At 42.8% G+C, this 10,120-nt stretch overlaps 1 protein-coding gene across 2 annotated transcripts in view; it reads right to left on the reverse strand.

Annotated features, from left to right (window-relative positions):
• Positions 1-6,129, reverse strand: part of LOC134452524 (prolyl 4-hydroxylase subunit alpha-2-like) — a 42,678-nt gene extending 36,549 nt beyond the window's left edge. Inside the window, exon 1 of one of the 2 annotated variants that reach the window (XM_063202965.1) lies at positions 5,647-6,129. The gene's annotated coding sequence lies outside the window, so the exon portion shown is untranslated. The remainder of the gene's footprint in view (positions 1-5,646) is intronic. The other variant, XM_063202964.1, reaches the window with a different exon arrangement.
• Between the last annotated feature and the right edge of the window lie 3,991 nt (positions 6,130-10,120).

A 10,120-nucleotide genomic window follows, 5' to 3' on the forward strand; every position in this document is an offset into this window, starting at 1 on the left:
TGCGGCTTTCCAAAAGCAAACTAGCAACTAACATTATGTAGTGAGTGACCACGGAAACACAACCAAGAACTTCGTGTCAACAGGAAAGTGAACCCTGACATACAGAATCAAGCTGTAAATTATCAGAATTACAACTCCCAAATTCCACATAGAGCTAGCTTGTAATGTGTGCGCTTTTCTTGAGATTGAAAAGTGCTATCAGATGCTAGCATAGTCATGGAAAATACTGCTAGATGCTACATGGCATGGCCTCTAACAAAGTCAAAATAATATTTACTCCTATATTTGTCACGGCGGACAAAATGTAAAAATCCAATTTTCCTACCTTTCTGCTGCTATCCATTTGCCTCGCTAGACAGCTTGCTTGCTATCCATTTGCCTCGCTAGACAGCTTGCTTGACACAGCTATCCTTGGTTTGTGGAGTCTCACTATCCATTTGCGCCTTCTTACTTAGTAAAAATTATAATATTCCAAACATGGTGAGCCTCGTCCTTTATTTTCTGCAGTCCACCTCTTTCACTGAGACCCCTTGTGTATGTTGACTTTGATGGAGTTCTGATGTGGGCTATCGTTTTTTTTTCTCTCGTGGGGGAAAGGGAATTGGCGGTCACCTGTCTTGAGTGTTAGTAAGTTCAGTTCTTTAAAGTTGAAATCATATTAGTTTCATGTACATTTCTCACAAATCACGGGGATCCTTCACCTTGACTCCCCTCGCTCGCAGCTGTAACATTCACCGCGCACCAGAACCAACCCTGCCTATCAGTGGGTGCTGCCGAATGTTTTGACAACTCTCAAACTGCGAGGATGTGAAACGTCCGCTGGTGGTACAGTCCATTGAAGGGGTGTTCCAAAAACTCATGTTATTTTGTTATTCATAGTACACGTTCAAAATTACAAGTAACAAGACATTTTTAACATCTGATTTTTAACAATACCTCAATGTTTCCAGTACCCCCCAAAAGTGTAATTTAGTCCCATTTGGGGGGTATCAAGTCCCAATCGGGAGGGTCAAACCCCCCCGGTACCCCCCGTAATTCGAACACTGAGTGCAGACCTCCGCCAAGGATGCTGTTTGATAGAACATTTGACTACTTTACACCATATTGTTTTTTAAAAGTATTTCTGCCTTCTTTTTGTGGAGTTTTTTTCTTTGCGTGGAAACTGGAATGTCAAAATTTGCCCTAGTAGTGCCCACAGTAGTGAAGAATCTTTTTTTTAAATCCTGGGTCCAGATCGTGATCCAGATCACCACCAAAATGTAATCACTTGTTCCTTTTGTCATTTCCAACAACTCCACAAAGTTTCATCCAAATCCGTTCATACGTTTTCGAGTCATCCTGCTGACAGACAGACAAACAAACAGACAAACAAACAAACTGAAAACATAAACTCCTTGGTGGAAGACGAGGTAATAATTTACTTTCATACTCGGTTACAACACAGCCCTCGTTGCGATTCCATTTGGCCCGAGCTTAAGACGCTTATCATTTCTGTCTTAACACCCTATCAATCTGACGCCGACATATTAGCCCCTGGGATCAATAAACGATACTCTACTCTACTCTATATTGCTGATTTACTGGTGAAAACAGTGCTGGCTGGCTCAGAGTGAAGTGGATCTTGGCTGTAGTGTGTTGTCATGCTCGTCTGGTCTACTCTGGAACTAAACAGGAAGGGGTTCATGCCCAGAGCTCAGAGACTCTTTGGTGTGTTGACGCCAGAGGAGTTACGAGCATCGAGAACAAAAGACGGCCCGTTGGCCGTGGCCTAATGGTATGGCACTGGGTTACTACGCCGGCGACCCGTGTTTGATTCCGGGCCGAGTCATTTGCCGACCTTTTCCCTGTCTCTCTCCCAACTCATTTCCTGTCTCTCCTCCACTGTCCTGTAAAAGATAAAGGCAAAACAAGCCCTAAAAATAATCAGTAACAAATGGAGATATGGCACAGATGCCTGGCCTCTCTAGTCATGCAGCTGTGTAACATCTGTGGAGCAAAAACAACACTCACAGTCCCGTTCTGTCCCCGTTGTCACTTTCCCCCATCACATAAAATATACTGCACTCACTGGATAAATTCTGGCAATTCTGCTTGTAGTAGCACTTCGCGCTTTTCTTTGTTTGTTTCATATGACTGAAAGGCTGTACTTTTGTGGTGGTAGTGACGGTTTGGGGTTCATGGCAGCGTGCTCTGGGACCGTCAAGGCGTTTCACAAGGGCAGCTAGCAGTAAGTTCACAGCGGAGTAGCTCTAAACAGATGTAGGTCAAACTAAAAGGCTCAAACTAGAATAAGCATTTTTGTATACACAGAAAAACACATTAATAACATATGCAGTATAATCAGGAAAGAACAAAATATAAATTGTCCATTACAACATTGTGACAGTCTCAATACTGTTTGATGGAATAGGCCTGGTGTTCTGGGCACAGACAGCATACCCCCGTCCCCAGTCCCCAGCCCAGCGCAGCTGCTGCAGCTCATTCCAGTGTGATGAGTGTTTACTCCAAAGCCAGTGTGGTGCGTCTGTGTACCTAACAGCATGCTTCAGATCCACTCCACAAACACACACACACACCCCTCACTTTCACCTCCTACCCTAAATCCCAAACCAGCAGCTTCTCAACCCCACCCCCTCAGGCTCCCTTCCTTCACTTGCTTGTGCAGAATTAATCCCACTCTAGATTGCTAAATTACAGTACACACAGGGCACAGGTGCCCCGCTCAACCGCAAAGCTATAAACAATGCTGTCATGTTTCCAGAACACGTGGCCTTCACTTCGTGCAGGATGGGAGATCCCAGTAATCTTCTGCAGCGGCACGACCATATGATGACTAGCGTCAGGTTTTTTATGTGATATCATTTAGCACTTAAATTGTTTTAAAATGCCACATTGCGCCATGAAACTCAGAACTTGTTTGGACTAATCCAGCTGCAACAAAACAAACTATATGCACAACTAGACAAGCAGCTCGAGGAATGGAAAATTTACAGATAACATTCCTTTTTTTTTTTTTTTAGAATTGTTTTGGTCTTTTTCAACTTTATTTGATAGGACGGTGTGAGAGGTGGACAGGAAGTGAATTGGGAAAGAGACGGGGAGGGGTCGGCAAAGAACCCGGGCCGGGAATCGAACCCAGGTCACCCCGCATGGCAGGCGAGTGCCCTACAGGTTGGCCACGGCAGGGCCAACATTCCTTTGTTTTTTTACAGTGTTTAATTGTTCCTTACATGCCTTCTCCCATGCCATATATCCCCCCATGAAGGTTGTAAAGTTTCTAAACTTTGTTTGCCTACTACAGGAAACCATGTGAAAACATTGGGGGATACAATGCAATGCAGGCTGATACATCAACTGTGTTTAGTTTTGCAACTTCTCTGTTCCATTCAACAGTCCATAAACTAAGTGTTGCTCGAGCATATTCTTTTCCTTTTAACATAATCAAATTGAGTTCTCCAGAACATGCTGACTGAACGCAGATGTTACCACAGAAGACCAAAATGGCAAGAGAATTCTTAATGAACTTGCCAAAGCATTAACCACACCAGACGAGAAGTTGCGTTCTGACCAAACCTATTCCTGAACATCAGTCAAAAGCACATCTGGTCTGTTTAAACAAGCGCATCCATGCTCTCTACAGTGTCCATCCAGTCAGGGCAGCAGGGGGGAGGCTGGAGATGGAAAATGGTCAAAGTTTTTGACATTCACATCATTTAATGTTTTTGTAAGTGCATTTAAATTATTACGAAAATGTAGTTTGCAGAACAAGTAATTGGCACAAGGACACTATTACTGCATGTTTCCAGTCAGAATGTCTCTCCACTGTAGCTCAACCTCACCATAAATTGTAGCTTAACCTTTAGAGCTGTAACTATGCATTCTGTAAAAAGTCAACATCCAATTGTCAGGTTGCATTTATTCTTCCATACACTGTCTTCTGGGATGACTAATGTGACAGTGAAGCCCTGCAGCCTGAAACCCCTGGCTGGCAGTGGCACAGAGACAATCTTCTTATATATTTAGCTTCCTTACCAACTTATCATATCACATCACATCACATCACATCACATCACATCAAATCAAATCAAATCAAATCATATCCCATCATATCATATCATATCATATCATATCATGTCATGTCATATCATATCATATCATATCATATCATATCCTATCCTATCATATCATATCAAATTATGTGCCTGCAGCCAGAACCCCATATAGAGAACAAAAGAAACAATCTATAGCCTAAGCCTACCGCATGTCATATTATATTGCATTGTGTCATCAAGAGCAAACATGTCCATGCTAAAAATAAAATCAAAGCAAACAGAGAGGACTCTCATACTCTTTGTTGTTACATCTCAACTTCATAATCGTTGCACTCCACTTAGGGTGCAGATTATACCACACCCATCACATCACGTTTAATTCTAGCGAATTAGACTTTTTTTTTCTCCCCCCCCCTTTCTCCACCACATAATTGGAAAGATCTTCAAAACACTGTGCCCCATAGTGCATTGATTAAGAAATCTGTCCCATACTTTGGCCTATGGCATTCACTCATAGGCTACTGTCACTGCATTGCTGCATGTAACACAACAACAAACCTGTTTACTATCTGACCACAAGAGGCTAAATTTAGCTTTTCTACTAGTGTTAACAGTAGCCTGATTCACACACACACATCCAGAGATCTCCCTCCAGCAGGGGACCCGTGGCCCCCCGTGGGGCCCTTTGGAGAGGCTGCAGGCCAGGGCTCCCCCACGATTATTTACGACCTGACACCTCCTGCTTCACATTCTACACACACACACACACACCCTGCCACAAAACATTTCCACTTTTCTAATTCACAAAGTGCTTCATTCAATAAATAACTGGTGTCTTGCCCGCATCTCCATCAAGGGCGCTATGGAAAAGGTGAGGGTGGATGTGTGAGAGGAAAGACAGTCCAAATAGGCCTAATGACCCTGGCCCTGATGTTTGCCACATGGCACCTAAAGTCTCCACAAGTAAATGACATTAAGTTTGCACTATTATTTCCACAACGGAATCTACAGTCTGAGAAGAAACAGACCAACGTTTCAGGAATAGCCTCGCTCTTCTATTTGCCATTCTGTGGCTTTTAGCAGTTTGGAATTTCTCACGAATGTACAGAAAATTGTAGGCTATACCAACGCATTCCATGAAGCCCATGTCTGACATGGTGAGAAGGTAGGTTTGACTAATTGACAAAATGTAGGCTACATAGCCTAAAGCTCTATAGGCAAAAAATGTGGTAATTACATATTAATCGTATTAGAGAAAATCAGGCTGTTTCACCCTTGCGCAAAAGAGCAAGGCACTGTTGATTTCGCCGCCTTCAGTGCCGACATAACCCATCATATTTCATCACCCCATTTTGGGTCTGTTCTCAACATCTATATAAGCTTCAACTTCTCTAAAACAGGCTATGAGGTACATTTCAAACCGTAGCCTACAGCCATACTTCGATAATGACAGAATTCGCTACATTGGACAGGTTGTTACAAAGTTGTTGACATTGGTGTTGTTACAAAGATGTAACAACGTAGCCTTTCTTAGAAGAGCTGTGAGAAACAACGTAGCCTTGTATTGTACAAATGCAGCTATATTTGGTCTTACCTTGCAGAATTTTGATACTGGAAATGGAGCGCTGAAAAAGTTCTCGGGTCAGCGCGCACTGTGTTGAACACGGGCAAAACCACTCTCTAGAACTCTCCGAAAATTTCGAGAAGCTTTCGTATTTCTTCCCCTGCCACGTACTGAACAGAAACGTGACTCTGCTAGTAAACGCGCACGTACATTCTTGGACAACCCACAACATCTTCACTCTCTCGACATTACGTCTTCTCCTCCATGCACGTACCAAGCGTGAGCTTTAGGCATAAAGCCAAACTACAGGTTTGGGGTATATAATGCTATCATAGGCTATATTAGCCTACTACAGATTGTCCTTTCTTTATTTGTACGTCTCCCTTAGATGGTGCGGGCGGAGCGTTGTAGTCTATTTAAACTGGTACCCAAACCTCCCCGAATTAGATCTGATTTGTTACTCGACTGCTGTTTCTTCTGGGGACGTCTGTAGTCTATTCCCCCATTGGATAAAACTATACTTTCGAGCATGATGTGCATATTATCTGTTCATTCGGTTTCCTATGCCTTGGGTCTCAGAAACGAGTCCACGACCGAACAAATGCTGGTTTCCAGAAGCAGACTAGTGGTGTAGTAGTCATCACCTCGGAACGTGACGTCGCCTACACATTTCTGACTCTTGTCTGGCTCTTTTGAGGGTTTACGGTAATTCATAATGCTGGTACTTTTGCAGGGTACTTGTAGGATTTGATAGTAGAGTTGTCTGATATTAACATACTGACTGTAATTATGGTGTAGGGCAGGCTATGTTGTAAACGAAAATTCATCTTAGACAGTTTGTCTAACTTTCTACATCATGGCCAAAAATGACCATTTCATAAGCCTATCATCCAAAAGGTAATAGCCTAAGATCCTCAAGAATTGCATCAGTTGATGATGATGAAATGTCATGTTGAAATGAACTGTAAGCCTTGTGAACAATCCTACCAATAAACAAAGTAACAAAAAAAAGAATTGCATCAGTTTATGACTGTAGTATACCACCTTACCGTACAACATTTGGGCAATCCTCTTTTTCCTACAAAGGCACATCACAGTGGAATGCTCTTCCAGGTGACCTGAAGAGCTGTGGCTCTTTCAAAAGCTTTAGTCACAGCTTTATGCTCTTAAAAAGAACCAAACTTGTAACCACCAACATATAGTGATAGCAATGTCTTATGGTAAATGTTTTATTTGTTATTTTTATTTTTTTAAAGACATTTTTATATTTTGTTTGGGTGGGTGCGAGTCGGTGTGTGGGTGGCGGTGGGGGGTAGGGCGGTACAGGGGATATGCCATATGAGTGATTTGTTTATTGTTTTTATGTGTATTTTAATTTGTTTTTGACTGCTCTAATGTATTATTCTATTGTATATTCTTTATTTTTAATGTCAGGAACTACAGATGAAAACTATAGCCTAAGGCTAAATCTGGTGCCAAGAACAACTGGAGAAGGAGCACAGAGCATGATGTAAAGAAGATGGGACTGTCGTGGAAACAGCTGGAGAAAATGGCCCAAGACAGACAAGGGTGGAAGCTCTTCATCGATGGCCCATGTTCCGAAAGGAATGTAAAGGCCTAAGTAAGTACGTAAGTAAATCTGGTGCAGTGCATGGAATGGAAACATTTATGTTTTAATTGTACATGGTGGTCCTAATAAACATGAAATGATTGATTGAAGACCCAGAATGTAGAATGTATGTGAAAGTTCCACATCACATTCTGACTGGCCACACAGATGCTAACCATGTTGAGTCTGAATGCAAATCATTTTGAACGTTGTGTTTTTACATACCTGAAGGGGTGGGATAATAACGGATGTCATCCAAGCTCAGGTCCAGGGGGCGAAAGGTGTCAAGGGGCCAGGACAACGTGGATGGGGGCATCATGGCCTTTCATGAAAGTGTCAAGGTACCACATAGCCTGATTATCATTGACTTTCAAATCTCTTCGAGACTTGGTCTGACCAAGAGCATAACAATTAACATTTCCCAAACAACATTTCTCAAATGGCCTCCCTTGGTTTGCTAATGATTGTTTGCTTCTCAACAAAGTGGGAGAAGTTCCCGCATTTGCGGGAACACAGAAAGTACTTACATTGACTCTTGACCTGACTGGTAGCAACGCTGAAGCTGTTGCATCACTAGGAGGGCACGGAATGGCTAGGTACCACATGCCCAAATAAATAAAGCATGATGTTTTAATAATTATGGCAAAATGACAAAGTTGTTCAAGAAGGTATGTCTGCACACTGCGGAATAAGCTTCAAAAATAAACTTTATTAAATTAAAACAGCAATGTTTGTATCACCCTGGATCTTCGTCAGGTAAGATCCAGGGTGAAAACGTTGCCGTTTTAATTTAATAACGTTTATTTTTTGGAGCTCATTCTGCAGTGTACAGACCTACTTTCTTGAATTGTCTGACACTTTTGTCTGGCACCTGCAACAAGTGATTTTAAATGTGTGCACCCTACCCAAAATGACTAAATGACAAAGTAGACAGACAGCATACAAACACGCAATCTGAAAGTGCCCAAATGTGGGTTTGTACTGTACGTACTTAGCCAGGGTTATTTTATGTAGCTCCGAGCCGAGTGGTCGAACCACCACACTTTGCAGCCACACAACAGCCAACAACAAGACATCTTCACCAAGAAGGTCAATAGAGCATTAGTCCATTATGCTTTCAGACTGGCTGCCGTCCCAAATGAAGCTCTATTTTGGCCCAGAGACTTTGGGTGCATTCCAGTATGCACACTCCCGTCCTCCACTTGTGCTTGTGGCCTCGCCCCGCCTCCTGTACCCTCCTCCGTGGAGAAAACAATAAAGTTTCCTAGCTGTCAGGCTAACCACAACAACTTTCAGGGGACTGTTTTTCATTCACCATCCCAATTGCAAATGAGAAAATGACAATAGAATTGTGCTTTTGCAAGATACTGAATTAATTTTCTGTCATCAGTGACATCATCATGAGGTCACAAGCAGGCAAGTGAGCAAGGGAGGACAGACGTCAACAGATTGGAATACACCCTTTGTCACCAAAAAGGGGCTTATTGTCAACAAAAAGGGGCTTATTGTCACCAAAAAGGGGCTTATTGTTGGGGTCTCTTTAGAGCTCTTGCACGCAATGTTACAGACTTAGCTACTAACCAGAGGTCGGGCAGGCCCACTTCCTCCTAATTTGGAATAGCGTAGCTTTCAGATTTTCAACTTTGAATTTGGGACAGGGCTGTTCATGCAGGAGGATTGCAGCCACAAATAATCTATGAAGATAACCGTCCAGAAGGCATGTAGTCCAACCCCACAGGCAGGAGATTGTGAGTGAGCAGCAACAGGTTTCTGCAAGTTGTGCATGTTTGGTGTGTTTGCCCTTTCCCCCTTCCTGTCGTCACAGCATGCACGGGCCTACTGTTACTGTTACTGTACAGAGGCCAGAAAATGCCTCAAAGGCTGGCAAAGTGCAAGGCTCGCAACACACTACAACTCTGAAACAAGAGGGACTATAGGAGCAAACCATTACCAGAAATGGAGGGGAAAATCTTAAAAAGGGAACCAACTCACAAAAGTGCCCCACGGTCTCAATAATCACAGCAACAATGGCTGAGGTTGATGCTAAGGCCTGGCTCTAGTGATCGGGGGCCTATACTGTACTACAAAGCTGGTTCAGGAGTAAAGCAGGTTAAGTTAAGAGGTAAATCACCTAATAGAAGAGCGTGGAGTCCTCAGAAAATGAGAAGAAAACGCGGACTCTAGGCTCTTCTAATTAGGTGGTTTACCTCTTAACTTAACCTGATTCACTCCTGAACCAGCTTTGCATAGGCCCCTGGTCAGTGAACTGGGTTAATGCAGCCAAGAATGGCTGGAGGCTAGCCAGCACCGCCAAAAGAGGGCAGTCAGACAGACGCAACAAAGGGAGAGGCTGCTTCTGTGCCTGCTGCCTAGACCAGTGTTTCCCAACCAGGGGTACGTGTACCAATAGGGGTACATCTCTTGCAGCCTTCAAGAAACAAGTAAAAACCTTCCTCTTTCAAGAGAAGCTAAACTAATGCCTGAGCTGGCCTAGCCCCAGGGCAGACTCTTGACATGATGTTTTAGTTTGTTTGTGTGTGTGTGTTTACTCTTTATTAATTAATTAATCAATCAATCAATCAATCAATCAATAAATAAATAAATAAATAAATAAATAAACAACAATTGCAACTGCACTTGCTGTTCTGTATATTTCCTGTGCACTTTGTATTTGCTTGTGATGTTGGCTTGAATATGTCCTCTTTTGAAAGTCACTTTGGTTATAAAGCGTCTGCCAAATGCAATGTAATGTAATGTAATGTACATGAGTACACCTCAGGGGGTACATGGAAAAAAACGTAATCATAACAAATATATGCAGAAGGAATGTGGTCACATTGGGATAGAGCAGTGTTTCCAAACCAGGGGTACTTGAGCACATACTGCAGGGATATA

The sequence above is a fragment of the Engraulis encrasicolus genome, chromosome 7 (assembly GCF_034702125.1).
Source record: "Engraulis encrasicolus isolate BLACKSEA-1 chromosome 7, IST_EnEncr_1.0, whole genome shotgun sequence".
Taxonomy (NCBI): Eukaryota; Metazoa; Chordata; class Actinopteri; order Clupeiformes; family Engraulidae; genus Engraulis; species Engraulis encrasicolus.